Source organism: Parasteatoda tepidariorum, chromosome 4 (genome assembly GCF_982258835.1).
Source record: "Parasteatoda tepidariorum strain Cologne lab strain chromosome 4, Ptep-v5.0, whole genome shotgun sequence".
Taxonomy (NCBI): domain Eukaryota; kingdom Metazoa; phylum Arthropoda; class Arachnida; order Araneae; family Theridiidae; genus Parasteatoda; species Parasteatoda tepidariorum.
This window is the reverse complement of record NC_141758.1, coordinates 117,719,527-117,735,201: the sequence shown is the minus strand read 5'-3', so window position 1 is coordinate 117,735,201 and position 15,675 is coordinate 117,719,527. Positions and strand designations below refer to the sequence as shown.

General features: G+C 30.7%; 1 pseudogene across 1 annotated transcript in view; it reads left to right on the top strand.

The window, feature by feature from the left end:
* Window positions 1-14,230, top strand: part of LOC147812640 (beta-ureidopropionase-like) — a 62,635-nt pseudogene extending 48,405 nt beyond the window's left edge. The window contains exons 15-19 of the transcript XR_015433338.1: window positions 891-1,029; window positions 10,953-11,075; window positions 12,395-12,511; window positions 13,423-13,523; window positions 14,196-14,230. The product of XR_015433338.1 is annotated as a beta-ureidopropionase-like (transcript). The remainder of the gene's footprint in view (window positions 1-890; window positions 1,030-10,952; window positions 11,076-12,394; window positions 12,512-13,422; window positions 13,524-14,195) is intronic.
* Window positions 14,231-15,675: the final 1,445 nt, after the last annotated feature.

The window sequence follows — 15,675 nt, the reverse complement described above, 5'->3', positions numbered from 1 at the left end:
ATACATATGCAACCTAAATTAATGATTCTTACTTTTTGTATCATAAAAATAACTTTACCGACTCCTATGTGTATCATATCTTACTGAACTCGTAAATTTTAGTGTTGTTGAATACCAAAATGGTGGTCCAAAACTATCTTTGATTCTTTGTGTAGGAAAACACTTAAATACCAAGAAATTATGTACAGTGATTCACTTTAGTGTAAAGCAGTTGCCACCATTTTCGGTATTGAGATAACTTTTGCTCTACACAAGTCAAAATTTTTGATGGTTTTCCATTGATGGAACAACATAATCTTGATGGTAACCATCAATAATTCTATCATGAAACATTATATTTTTTGATAGTAACCAACAAAAGTAAATATCACTTCAATCTAGGAATTCGAACTGATTTATGATGTTTCAACATAAGAATAGCAATTTGTTCTCGTAGCTTGTTCCTTTTGAGCTCTCCTAATTTCCATCACAGTATCTTAGAAATCAAATGTTGGAACGATCATAAACAACCATCACCTAAATGTAGGAACTGATTTATGATGGTCCAAAATAAAAAACCCAGATTGTTTTGATGGTATTTTCCTGAGAACCAACAAGAATTCCCATCAAGAAAATATATAGTTGAAAAAATCACGGATCATCATTGGTTTTTGATCCATGAGAGTAAAACTTCTCTTGATGGTTAAGCGTCATAGTACTAAAGTATTAATTTCCATCATGGAATGATGGAAGTTTGTTGGCATATCGAAAACCGTGAACATGTAATGGAAAATCTCGGATGATGGTGACCATCTTGAATCACACACAAACTATCAAAAAAAAATTTTAATGCTACCATCAAAAATTTTAATACGGGAAAATTTGTAACAAAAAAACGATGTCTCTTGCAGGAGAAATGGTTGTTGCAGTTGGAGGGGAAAGATGACCAAATTTGTCCTCCTCAGTGTGTCTTTATCGAATGAATAAGAAGTGGTTGACTCTATCATGCTCACCTTTTGCTATCAGCAAGCACGTCAGTAGCTACCACTGGTAAATATATATTTTTAAATAAATCTTAAAAGAAATATTTTTTATTTCAAGATTTTTCTTAGAAACGTTCAGGATCTTTAAATATTCTAAGTTGGAGCATTTTTCGATGGCGTGTACTTGGGTTCATTTCCTATTGTCCTCAGAATTGCTCCTCACTTATCGCTACCCATTGGGCACCTGTGGCTAAGCCTCGACGGTGGAGTATCGACGTCCATGTCATTGAACCGCAAACCCCTTTATAGGGCTGGTAAAATTTTTTACCGTCGTTAAACAACAGACCCAATTTTATGGGTTTACGGCTACTAATGTTCAACTGCATAGCCTTGTAATTTTGAACCTAATCCTGAAGACAAGGGAGCTTCTGCATCGAGTATTGGGAGGAATTTGACTTCACTTTTTGATGGAGCTAACCCGCGTTACATGGACAGGAAGACCACGAGAACCTCCCACGGTTAGCCTGACGGCAAGGGTACTCTCACCCATGATCCATCCGTCTACCATTTAGGATATTTCACGTCAGCATTGTGGTCGGTACAATTTGGATGCGGAATTCGCATCGACTGGGATTAGAACCCGGTTTGCCTCATTGGAAGGATAACGTGCTATCTCCTGAGCCATCGCGGCTCAGGCTGGTTACATTCACACAATCACCCAGATGAAAGGACTTTTCTGTACCTATCTATCTCTATTTCATAACCAGGGGTCTGTTTAGAAGAAATTTGGGTCCGTTAACGGACCCTTCACAAAATATCTTTTCATAAAAACGGTCCCTTCACAAAATATTTTAACTTAAAAACGGACCCTTCACAAAATATTTTAACTTAAAAACGGACCCTTCACAAAATGATCTTTCTTTTAATTAGACCCTTCACAAATTTGTTTACCTTCATTATTATTTTGTTAATCGAATAAACCCTTTCCAGGGCAGAAAACAAGAAAGATGGATGTAAACGAATTAAGTTTTGTCCTCGGCAGACGATTCTTCCATTTTTCGTCCGAAATTAATATTCTGCGTTCAGCAGTATAGGCTAAATACCAAATATTTATATACTAGGAGGCTTCGCCCCCTGCTCGCTAACGCTCACCAACCCCCGGAACTGCTTTCGCGGTTCATTTCGGATTGCTTCGCAATCCAATGCTCGCTTTGCTCGCTCATTGGATACGCTCTAAGCGTCTAGCTTTTGTATACCTTTTAGTATACTGAAGATCCAAAATCTTTTCACTGTAGAAAATTCTAAACCTGTACATTTCAATATTAATTTGAAATTGCAAACAGTTCACATATTTTTCTTCATCACACTATTCTAAATTTCAGTTGTTGAGAAAAGTAACTGTTGTATGTTTTGTTTCAAAGTCTTTCCCACCAGAGGGCTTAATCCATGTGTTGTAAAACAGTATAAAATAGTAGTCTGCTACTGAACGCCGGATGTAAAGCATCGGCTTCAATGAAGATAATTTTGCATTTTTAATTCTCTGAATGGCGCCATCCTAATAATATGGAATCTGTAAAATAAATGTATATATTTTTGATTGTTGATCAAGCCCATCATTTTGTGCTTTCATCAGTGTTCAGAAGCAGAACAACTATAAGTTTTTTATTTTATCACAGAAATATAAAATGTATAAAAAACAAAGAAAAGAGTAAGAAAATGAGTATAGTCATAGAAAAAGTTTAAATTATAATATAGTATTTGTCAGTTAAAATAAAACTTTTTGTTTAAGTCATTTCTAACAATTCAAATTTCTCCGAGGCAATTCTAAAGTATAAATTAAGGTAGTATTGTTAAGTTGAAACACAATATTTTCAGTTTTGATGTCAACAATACAATTCAATTTTTCACAAAAATGATTGTTTCCATTGTTAAATTCAATGTCAACAATTAAAATTTTTCTGAGGCAAACTCTTAACCTCTAAATATTACTTTTTTATGTACACATTTCTAAATGTCAGTATTCAACCACAAAACAACTTAAAGTCCTCAAATTTAGCATGAAGTTGTAAAATGTAATGAAAGAGGGTCATAGCAATAAAGAAAGTAGAAGTAAAGTTAGTAATGTAAAATTAAAACAATATTTTTAATCAATGAGCCAAGTTCTTCAAGAAGCAGTTGCAGAAGTAGGTTGTTTATTTAAAACTGTTTATAGAATTTCTTTAAAAACTCAATTGTTAATTTGGGCATTTGGCGATACAACACTTATAGAATTGAAGGATTTGTTATGTCAAGCGCTCAGGTATCATAATTTTGATCTAGTTGCGCTTCTATGTCATTTTGATTTATTAAGTTAACTTTTAGAAAATTCTATGGCTGGCAACAGCATTTTTATTTTTTAAGCTGCTTATTCTTATTTCTGTTAGAATTCGTTATTTTTTTAGCGAAATGTTTTTTAACCTAACAGAATTCTTTGCCGACTGATATATGAGGAAAATAAAGTAAATATTTAAGTGTTGTGAAAAGAATTTTATTCAGTTGTACAAAGTACTTCAGCCAAAATTTGGGAGCCACGTAAGAGAATTATATATATTAGATCAGAAACACATCGTTAAAAGGCAGAATGCTTTGATGTTTTCAAAACGTAAACAAAACAAAGCAAACGTTGCCACCGGCGGAAAAGAAATACAGCCAAAATTTGGGAGCCACGTAAGAGAATTATATATAATAGATTGCATCTCTAATTTAGAAGTAGAAATTGTTGCTTATATTTTAAAATTTAATTTTTTTAATTATAATTTCACAGTGTTGAGCATAATCTTGTATGTCTTTACAATTTAAAAACTACTTGAAAAAAAAATTTTTTTTTGCAATAACGGACCCTATTTGCACAAATTCATAAACGGTTGGACATAAACGGACCCTGGTTGAAGGAATGTGAGTAATTTTTTCACAATTTCACGAAAAACAGACCTTTTACAAAATGTCGGGACAGACCCCTGATAACCATAAATTATTACATTTCTAAATATAATATTTTACTTATTTTAACCTAAATTATTACCTAATAAGGAAAAAACTATAAAAAATATGTTTAAATAATATAGTTCATGGAAGTATTAATTATTTAACATTGTGTTACCTATAAAAGTTAAATAATCAAGTCATTTGAGGGGTTTTTAATTAAAAAAAAAAGTTCTTTTTCTGAATGAGTTCTTATAAAATTAGAAAAGTTCTTCCAAAACTTACTTAAATCAATATGACCTGATTTTTAAATTATCAAGGTTGATTGTTCAAATGGAAAGCTAAAGTTATTTGTCTAGAAGATATTTAAAATAGTCAACTGCTCCCAATTTTTAATTCGCGTAATATAACTTTATGCTGCAGAAATATTCTTTTTAACTTTTTTAATTTACACAAATTGAACACAAATTTGAATTTTTTTAAGAACGAATATATGCTAGTCTAAAATTACATTAAAAGTTTATGATCGCCATTACAGAGATCAAGTTGCAAAATGATAGTCGTTTTAATATTCTCATACTATTTTGTATAAATTGTCTGTTGGCTAAAGCGAAATGACTAACGTTCGCATGCCTAATCTGACGTTGAGGTTAAAGCAAAAACGTTTTTTAATTATTGTTATGTCAGACAAAGTGAAAATTATTTGTGTTTCATTAATGAAAAAAGTGGTTTTTCAATTAAAAATATTTTAAATAGACTAGTACTTTCCAATTTAAATCAAATTCTACAGATTTGTATAAAAATTTTGACAAATTAAAACTATTAAATTTAGATAATAAAAATATACTTTTTCTAACAGTTGACGCAGTGCATTGCTCATTTATTCCGAGATTGTTCTAAAAAAAGGCGCGATTTGTAGTGTGAAATTTTTAATATATTTTTTGAAGTAGGAAGCATAAATTTTTTCGCTGAGTTTTAGTAGATCAACGTGATCATACAGAAAATGAAATCTTGTCCATTAATTAAATGCAACAATAATAATAAATTAAGTGCATTTTCTAAAGACTGCTCGCTTTTGCTCGTCAAACCCTGGAACTTCTTACAAAGTTCATATGAGATTGCTGGGCGATCTGGAACGGATTACGTATAAAGTACGAATCATTAAAAACAATGGAGTGGGTTCATGTTTGTTCGTAAAACTAACTCAAGTTCAGAATTGAATTGTTCGGAAGGAATTAAAAAATGTAAGCAAATTAAGACGCATTGTTAGTTTATTGACAAAAGACGTAATTCTGCTGCTAATAGCTTTAGTAAACTAAGCAGGGGTATCCGTCCCCTGCTCTCCGACCCTTGCGGATTGCTTCGCTTACTGTCTCTACCTTGATCTTGCTTAATACTTCAGCTTTTACTCTCTAGTATATTATATATTTATTATATTAGTAGATCCACCCCTACTCGCTTTCCAAACATCCCCCGGATTGCCCACAAAGCAACAAAATGTTAAAGTAGATTAATATTTTCTCGTTAAAGTAAGAAACTTAACAATATCATATCTGCAGAGCCGTAGTGGCTCAGGGGATAAAGCATTCAACTTCCAATGAGGTAAACAGAGTTCAAATCCCAGCAATGGTTTTTCGATACGAATTCCGCACCCGGCTCGCACCGACCACTGTTGACGTAAAATATCCCAGTCAGCCTAAACGTGGGTGGTTATCGAGGTTTTCCTCTCCATGTAACGCAAGTACGAGTCAGTTTAATTAAAAAGTCCGTCACGGAGGCTAATATCTCCCAGTACTTGATCCAGGAGTTCCCTTGTCTTCTGGATTGGGTTCAAAATCACAAGGTGTTGAACATTGGTAGTTGTAAACCCAAAAAAATTGGGTCGGCTGTTTAAAGACGGTCTGCCTCTCTACTGATTAAGATTCTTTGTAGCGGTAACAAAATTATATTATCTCCGCAAACAGTTAGTATTTTAATATATTTTTCAATTATTTTGTAAGCAATGGTGGAAAAAATTAATTTTGTTAAATTATGAGAAAATATTAAAGTAGACATTTTATTAATACTCTAGATACAAAAAAAAATCTACCTCAAAAATAAGGAGATTCAGCAGCTACAAAATAGATGATCCGAAATTCATTAGAAATTTAAGCAAAGTTAAGACTTCTTTTTCGGCAAAATATACCCCCGCTAGCTATCGCTTGCTAAACCCCAGAATTAAATGCTTTTGCAGTTCATTTCAGATCGCTTGATTATTGTTAAGTTCTTACACTTTATTTTAATAATAGTTGATGGAATGCTCTTTCTCAAGAGTGCTGGCAACCAGAATTCGTCTAATATAAACTGCTCACACCTAAGCGTCGCTCCTAAATTAAGATTATTATTATTATAGATTAAAAGTAGTACGCCCTTTCTTAAAAATCCTTAACCCATCAAAAAGTTAATAACTCTTCTTCTCGTTAAGTAATCTGCAGCGATACATGAAATTAAAAGCACATTTTCGTACTTTATGTGCTTATAACTTTTTAGTGTTCAATAATTACAGCCTGAAATACATATTAATAAAATACTTATCAAAGACGAATCACTAGGGAGGAAGGTGAGATGAATATGACTTAAAGATTTATATTAAGATCGGTCGTTACCAAACATCCTATATGTTCTAGGGCAATTTAAAGAAATAATAAAACTGCTTAATTTCATGCTAATATATTTTTGCTTTGAAATAGTAATAAGATGAATCATTAAATCAAGGGCTAATAAAACGACCTTTTAATTTTCAAGATCGCGTATGAGTCAACATTTGGTAATTAGTTGCCAACATTTGGTGTTTACTGTTAGGGTTAAAGTAATAAAAATTGCGCATCGATAAATCAAGGTCCAATCAAACGACCTTTTAGCTTTCTATAACACGTTTAGCAATTAGTTACTCGTGTTTCTTTTTATGAACAATGTGTAACTAATATCATATGAATTACGATATTCAGGGTTAATATCATGACAAATTAAAGTATCGCAAAATATAATTCATAAAAAATACGCCCTCTTATTAAAATGTTATTTTTATCCATATTGTACAATAATGATTCGTTCAACCAAAAGTTTTTTTCTGAAATAAACTTGCTCAACTTTCTACTATATATCGTAATTGCATATGAACCCGTTTTAGTGAGGTTAACATAACAGAACTCGGTGAAAATGACTAAGAAAAATTTGTTTTCTTAATAATAATTGCTTTAGAGTTAAAATATTATTTTTATTATGAAATTACTGTTAACGTAATTTCTAATGCGTATATTATTTTTTAATCTTTAACAAATTGTTGAACTTTCGTGTAATAATAAAGGGTGTATACATTTTTGACGTCTTGTCAAAAATGAAGTTAGAAAAAACATACAAATTTAGGGATGTCAATTAAAAATAGAAAAGCGAGAAAAAAAATAGAAATGGTATCGAAACCTGGAAAATCATTAACTGGGAAATAGAGACTATTGACATGAAAACTTGTTTGATTGCTGAAAAAATTGAAAAGCGGCTTATTCATAGAAACACCATAAAATTTAATCTGTTTTTCAAACAAATTTTGTTGTTTTGAATTTTCCGTTCCTCGGTATTAGATTTGTCAGTAGATTAGAGAGTATTTTTCCGATTTTGATGACGTTTTTGTTTTTTACACGCATAAATACTGATTTGAAGCCGCTAATGTGTATGCTTATTGCCCTCGTTTTTAACAAGGAGTTTAGAAGTATAAATTAAGGGCAGTATCACACTATTTTGATCATTTAAACACGTATGTGAATGTTTCGAATATGCCATAGTTTTCGTGAAATCTTTAAAATAATTTCTAAATCTTAATAATTTTCAAATCTTTATAATTTAATGTTTTTATTTATTATCAAATAATAAAAAAATGAATATGCATAATGGGTGTAAATTTAGCACTAATCAAAACTAGTAAAACCTCAATGGTTCAGTGGTTAAGGCTGTCAAAGTGAAGAACCGGGATTCAATCCCTAGTGGCGGCGTGAATCATACCCAGCTTCAGATGGATGAGTACCAGTTTGTCTAGGAAGTAAAGGTGGCCTTTGCCCAATCCTAACCACATAGCCATAATCATGCCGTTGGTAACGAAATTGTGAAGCTTTAGCATCTATGTTGCGGGAATGCTTTTTTTAAACCAGCATTAGTTAATAAAAATAAAAGCTGAAGTAATAATTTAAGACTACTATTAAAATTAACATGTATAGTATGAAAATATAATTTTTTTCCTTCTTACATTAAAGTCGTAGAGAAATCTATTAATTTAATAAAAATATGAAAAGAGTTTATTTAATTTAAAAGTCTAGATATAGTTCCTAAATATTGATCTATAATTATGTATACAAGTTTTTCAAGCATTCCAATTAAAATACACATTGTTCTGCAATCACCACTCTTAACATAAAAATTTTGAAACCTTGCCAAAAATGATGTAATTTACGCACATCGAATCTATAACGTGCCATTGGCAATAAAATTTTTTAAAATCCGGCTTATTTCAAACACGTTTCCAATAATTTCTGTTGATTAGAATAATAAAGAAGAAAAGAAGTGGGTAAAGGATTGTCTCTAATAGAATTACAATTTCAAGACAGGAGAAAATCGTTATTTTTTTGAGTTAATCATCCCCTCAGGCAGCATCAGATATCCTCTTCTATTAAGGACATTTATTAAATTTTTTAATAAAAAAATAAAACATATTCATTTAAATATGTGGTGGTTGGTTGTGCTCAGGACAGGGGCGGATCCAGGAATTTTGTCCTGGGAGGGGGGTCATAGACTCAGATTCCGCAGATCCCCCAGACTCAGATAATTTTTAAAAAATATTATTTTTGAAAAAATAAACTAGGGTTTTTAATACTAGTCTTCTCATTTATTTTTTTCATAATGAACAATACATAACTATGACGAATTTCTTTTTAATCTTTTGGATTATGATTCTTGAGACAGTCAAGAACATAATTAGAGGGGGGGGAATCGATTTTTCCGACCTTCCTAGGTGCGTATGCCCCTTTAAATAATTTTTAAAATATTTTATTTCTTTTTACGATTTAGTTGAGTCGCCGCAAATATTTTTAAAAAAATTATATTGAGCTCTAAAGATGCCCCATTGTTGGAGACTTCCTGCCTTCCATTAGAAAAATCCTAGCATCACCCTCTATTTTAATTATTATTTTTCTTACTGTATTCTAAATGCATGACTTTTGTTTAGAGATCGCTGAAATAGATCTTTAAAATATATTGCCGCATAGATCTTCAATATGAAATATATTGCCTAAAATGCAAATATATATTGATTTAAAAGTTAGCAGAATAGAATTAGCTTTTAACTGCTTATCAGAATAACTATTATAGTAAAAACTATGTATATAACAGGGTGCTTAGCTTTTTTAAAAAGTGCTCTTTTCGATTGTCGTTTTTTAAAAGCCCTTAAAGGTGCTTTTTTCATGGGGTATTTTTAAAGTACTTAATTTTTCCCCTTTTTCAAAATTAGTTTTTTTCCTTTACTATGTTGATTTTCATTTCGAATTATACAAAAAGACACAGTTCACATTGTTCTATACAACGTTTTCACAATTAATTCAACCCCTATCTATTTTGGCGTATTGTCAGTCCATAGCGAATGAAAACGCCATTCGTTTTACATGATTCAAAATTTTATGATTTTGGACAATTGTCAAAAACAATGCAAAAAGTTTTTTTTTTTTTTGACATGACGGTTAAAACAAGATAAAACCGCCAATTGTCAAAAACTTTTCAGCTCTGCCTGATTATGATATTTTTTTAAAGTGCTTAAAAATATTTTTTGAGAGCTCGAAAAGTGCTTAAAAGGGGCTTATTTTTTGTTGAATAATTTGGCTACTGACCCTGTCTAAGAATGCGATAAATATGTATTTTTGGTATTGAATTTTATATTGGTATCACATATCCATTGTAGCCAAACTTCAGAACGGTTGCAGCTATAGTTATACAAATGGTGCCTATGTATAATAAAGTGGCTGTGCGCTAAAAGATGCGATTGCTTACAACAGCGCCACCTGGGGAAATATTGCAGTGTTAGCATTCCTATCACGAAAGCGTTACAATAAGGGAGGAAATAATCTATAAAGTGTATTGATTTTAAAAGAATATACACTTTGTAAACATCAACGCATTAAAAAAAGAAAATGCATATTTATGTTTCAGACTTTAAACAATGGGACGTAATGAGACGATCTAGGGGAAAATGTCTAGTTAACTAACAGACGCATTTATTTCTAATGAATAACGCAAAAAGAAGTTTTAGACATCGAAAATAAAGGTTTGTCGCAAAATTGAGCGTTTATTTTTGAAAGTGGTAGGTCCATTTGAAGCTAAAGAACCTGTTGTTTATTTATTCTCTTACGATTTTAATAATCACAGCTGCGTTTTGATGTTTCATCAAATTATAGTGTTAAAAACATCATCCAAATAGATTAATCTTTATCAAAGACTAACCCTTAGAAAATGGAGAGAAAAAAATAATTTGAAAAAATGGACTTATTCCGCTTTTAAAAATAATGACACATTTATTTTTCTGTCTGAAAATAACTATAATGTAATAAATCTGTTAAATAATAATATAGAAAATGTTGTTCATTGTTTTAAAAGTTCTTTGTTAGCATTAAATTCAACAAGGTATGCATTTGTGTTAAATCAATCTAAGACTTTTTAATTCAATTTTATCTCCAATATCTCATATCGTTTTTGAGATAGAAATGTTAACTCCAAGTTTTTTCAGAATTTAGATATAGAGCTTTGCACATTACCTCTTTGTTATGTATAGTCACTTTACAATACATAGACACCACGTTTGCTTCAGTAAGTACCGTGCATATTACTTAAAATTAATTTAATATTATATTTTAACAGAATGTTAATTTCATTTAACACCTAAAACTGTTTAGCATACTAAATTAGCATTTGAAATTGTAAAACAATCTTCAACTATATTATCATTACTTTTTTTAGGAGAGTCCTACATCCTTATATAATTCAGTCAGCAATCCAGGTAGTATCAATGATTTCACATTGTATTCATCACCATCTTTGCCAAATATATCATTGGGGACACGTCCTGTACCTACATCTGCTGTAAGTTTATTTTGGAACTGTTATAGGAAAATATATTTTGTTCTAAGAAAATACTTAGAATTTTATCTTTCTCTTGCTTGTGAATTATTTATTTCTCCTATGTTAAAAATGCTGCCGGAAAAAAAAATTCCCTTTTTGTTTGACATTTTAAACTCAATGCTTTTATAAATATCTTATGAAATCTAGCTTCAGTCACAATTTTGAAAGTTCTTGTGTTTTAGAAGAATAAATCGATAATTAAAATTATGAAGCATTTTTTTAACATTGAATTATTATATATTACCAAGTTTTACTTTGGCACAAATTTTACTTTTTGAATGCTTGAATACACAACTTTTGAGTGAAGGAATTTCAAGCTTTTGATATTTAAAAATTCTCAATATACGAAGTTTTCCATGATCCTCTTAATAAGCATTTTTAGAATTGCTTTCCTAAAATGAAGTTCAAAAAATTGCATACATTACCGGATGCTAATTAATATATAAACTAGAAATAAAAACACTATATAACAAATCACTATTGAGAGCATTGAAACCTGTTTGATTGCCAGAGGAAACAGTGGATTTGAAAAAAAAGTTTTTCGGCCTGATTTCTTCAGTAGTGATTCGATGATTTTAATTTTTGCAACATCCCTTGCATTTGTAGGCATAAATAATTATGCCTCTTAAATAAATTGGGGCTCATATTTTTAATGTAATGCTTCCTTCAAATATCTGCATTCTAGTACAGGTTACATTTATTATGTCAAAATGATATCTTGTTGTTTAAGCGTTTAGAAATGAAATGAAATAATCAATGATTCTTGTTAGAATTTATGTTGCAATCCTTATTCTTCTTTTAATCTTGGAAATTCTGAGCAAGTGAAGCAACTTCTCATAAAAAGGAAATTATCTAAATCTTAAATTTCTTTGATTGACTTTTATATAGAAATGCCATTTTTAATGCATCGAAAAATGAACGGAAAAATAATATACACCAATACTTATAACGTACCCTCTAAGTTCTTTAGGCGCTAAGTTGTAAACACCCTCATTACTTGACCCTTTGCTTACGGTAAACCACGTTGTACCATCGCATGTGGTCCACATGTTGTACCAGCGGTAAGCAAAGGGTTAAAGAGGTCAACAGTACACAGTTCTTGTTCACTTCTGTAAAACTCTCACTTTAGGCATATGTATCTTCTGCTAAGGGCAATACAATGGTGAATTAAATTTTAAGTTAATTTAAATAATTAGCTTTCTTTCAATTTTATTTTAAGGCAACTTCTATTTTTATCATATTCTATACTGAATCTTGAATATTTTTTATCTACTCTACAGGAAATTGGTAAAAGTGCGGTTCTGAAGTACAGGAAAGAGATATTTCCACCATAAGTCTAGGAAGGCCTCTTGCATCAAATGTCTTACAGTCTTTAACATATTACCCAGCATTACCGGGTATACTCTCTAATTCTTAAAAATCTAGTTGTCCAAGTAGCAATTATTCATGCAATTTTTTTTAAACGTAATAAATTTTTAATTTTATGTCAAATTGAAAAGATATCAGCTTCAAACTATTTCTTTGTTTTACAATAACTTTGATTCTTTGTTAACATAAATGCAAAAATACTTCGTTGAAATCGATATATAGTATATGTTTAAATTATAATAAATATATTAATGTACGTGAAAATTTCTATATTTCTTTTCATTTTTTTTGTTGAATTTAATCTGTTTATAATTCTTGCATAAATAAAAATACATTAATAAATTTAATTTATTATTTATAAATGCTTTAATATACAGCATGTTACAAAATGTGACTCACAAATTCATAGGGGTGATATTAGATATGAAAAGGATAAAAACGTAACGCAGAACAAGGGATTTCCAACCACGTTAAGAGGGAAATGGGATTTTGCAGTCTACAACGACATAAAAACGATTCTCGAAAGCACATGGAGATGACACCTATGCTTTTGAAGTCTTCCAAATCAATGACAAACCGCCCACAAGTCTTGCTTAAACTAGTGATTGAATTTGACTTCATAGGAAAAAGTCGCATGGACTGAGAAACAGGTCACGCTTGCCCCATTCACGATTTCAACCCTCTGAATATCGCTTGCTGCACCATGTTCTGCAATCAGTTTTTATTCTATTAGTGTCTTTTATTATCCCTCTGAATTGGTTAGTTGAATTTTTAGTTACTCTGTATAAACTTTATAATATATATTATTCTAAAATTGTTGTTTATAGAAATAAAAATAGATATATTCAAGCATATAAATGAATGAATTTATATGAAAAATTTATGTATTTTCTAATTTTTTTAAGATATTTAGTTTGATAAATAAAAATGTCTTTTACAGTGAGACTTCACACCTCCAGGTTATATCCAACCTACTAAAATACTGGACTGGCATCACAAGTATGCTACCACAATCACAGATGCACAAGCCAGATTACATAGGTAAGTTTGTATAATCACTGGATTAAATATAACTTAGTTCATGATTCATAGCGTTTTTAAAAAGACCTTAAAAGGGCTTATTTTCGTTTTTTAAAAACCCTTGCTTAATTTTCCCTTTTCGAAAATGATATGTTTTTTATCTTGTCGATTTTTGCTGTGTATTATGCAAAAGTGTGGTTTTCGCGTTGTTCTATTCAGCGTTTTCACAATTAATTCAACCACCATCCATTTCGGCATGCCGTTGGCCCGTGACGTATAATAGCGCCAAGCATGTTACATGTTTGATGAAATACTTGGGACTGACTACTGAGTTGGGTTTGATGAGATTCTTGCACTCCCAAATGCAACTCAGCTGCAAGATATTCTCTATTTCAGGCTTCATTTTACGCCCTCTGAAATCGAACCAAAAAATCTCTCTATCTTTTCATGGTGGCTAATATAATCAAGAAAAGAGTTCTTTGTCAGTAACTAGTAATTTTATCATGATCATATAAAGTCTTTGAAATTTATTTTGCATTTTGTTAATGTAATAGTGCTTAAACTTTTTTTGAATGCTTAAAAAGTACTTTAAAGGTGCTTATTTTTTGTTGAGATATTTTAATGAACTGGAATGTATTTCAATCTGTTAGTTTCATAAGTTTATTAAACAATCTACCTCTATTTCAATTCTAGAACCATTCAAAGACCTCTTGGGAGAACACAGTCAGCTCCACTACCTCTTGATCATCCAATGCTACAATCACAAGCCATACTTTTATCACCTCAACAAAATGAACAATATGCTCGAGAAAAGAGACTCTGTGAGCAGCAGCAACATAATCTACTCAAACAAGTAAGAGGTCTTCTGATTGATTTAATTTGCAACTTCAAGAATTAAAATATTTTTTGTCTAAAACTTTTGTACATTCCTTATCAGTTTTTTTTTTATTTTTAGTTCCAAAATAAATAATTTTGGAACTTTTTAAAATTGTTCTTCTTTTTCTAAGTAGGATCTATCTTGAATTTATAAAATATATACTAATATTAACAGGTTATGGAATATCAAGAAAGAAAAAAAAATGCTTTTGATGCTTTTCTTTTCTTCAAAATAGTTAAATTTTTAAGAGTGTAGTTTTTATGTCGTTATCCCTCTCTAAATAAAGAAATCATTTCTAAATTATTTCTGTTCCAAACTTAGATTAGTCATCCGTCCTCATCGCGCTGTTGCTATTCAGTCTCAATTACACAATATTTCTCTGTATACACTCAACTGCTAATGACAACGCAGGAGCTATGTATGATCTTAATGTAACTGTCATGGCCAGCGATCAAAATCCAGTTAACTTAATACAGCTCTCCAGTCTATACACAAAACAGCAATGAATCAACTAGTGGTATTGTTCATCGATTCTATCACAGATAAAATTCTGAAGGGGTAATGTAGTGTGTCTACCACTACAATTATTTAATTCCAGTTCACTAGTATACAAGACATGTTAACTCAATTTTATATTGGGACACCTTTTCATGGATGAAAGTTGACATTGTCGATAACATATGTCTTTATGTAGTATATATCTAGGTAAAAATGTTATAATGATTTAAAATTATTCTCCATACAGAACACATTGGTATATAAAGAATGGGAATATTTTGTATGTAATCTGTCACCTCAATTACTATTTCCAAGGGGTCAAATGATTTTGAACTTGCAAATTGTTTTCAAAAAAATGTAGAGGTTGGTTACGAGCGATACCCTTTGTGTTGGTCCCCCTTTCTCCTTTTTTTTCAGTTTCTTGTGGGCCACTACTTGTTGAAAATTGTCAAGACTTGGCGATTTTTCTTCCATTGATCACGATACAGAAATCTTTCCCAAAAAATTATTGATAAATACTCTAGATGCAAAACCTCCTGCTTTTAATACAAAGCATGAAGAGTGTATCTGCTGTATTAAAAAATTTTGTAAAAAGCTTAGTTATGAGAGCATATTCCTATTGAAGCTAATTGATATGTTTAATTCATAATTTTTCCGGTTTCACAACTAGATGATTCCAATGTTTCTATTATTTAACTTCATGAATTGAAAACAAATTAAAAAAAATTTTATAATTAAAGAAATACATACTTCAATATATGTGTGTAAAAAAAACTGACTTTAGTTGATCATTTATAG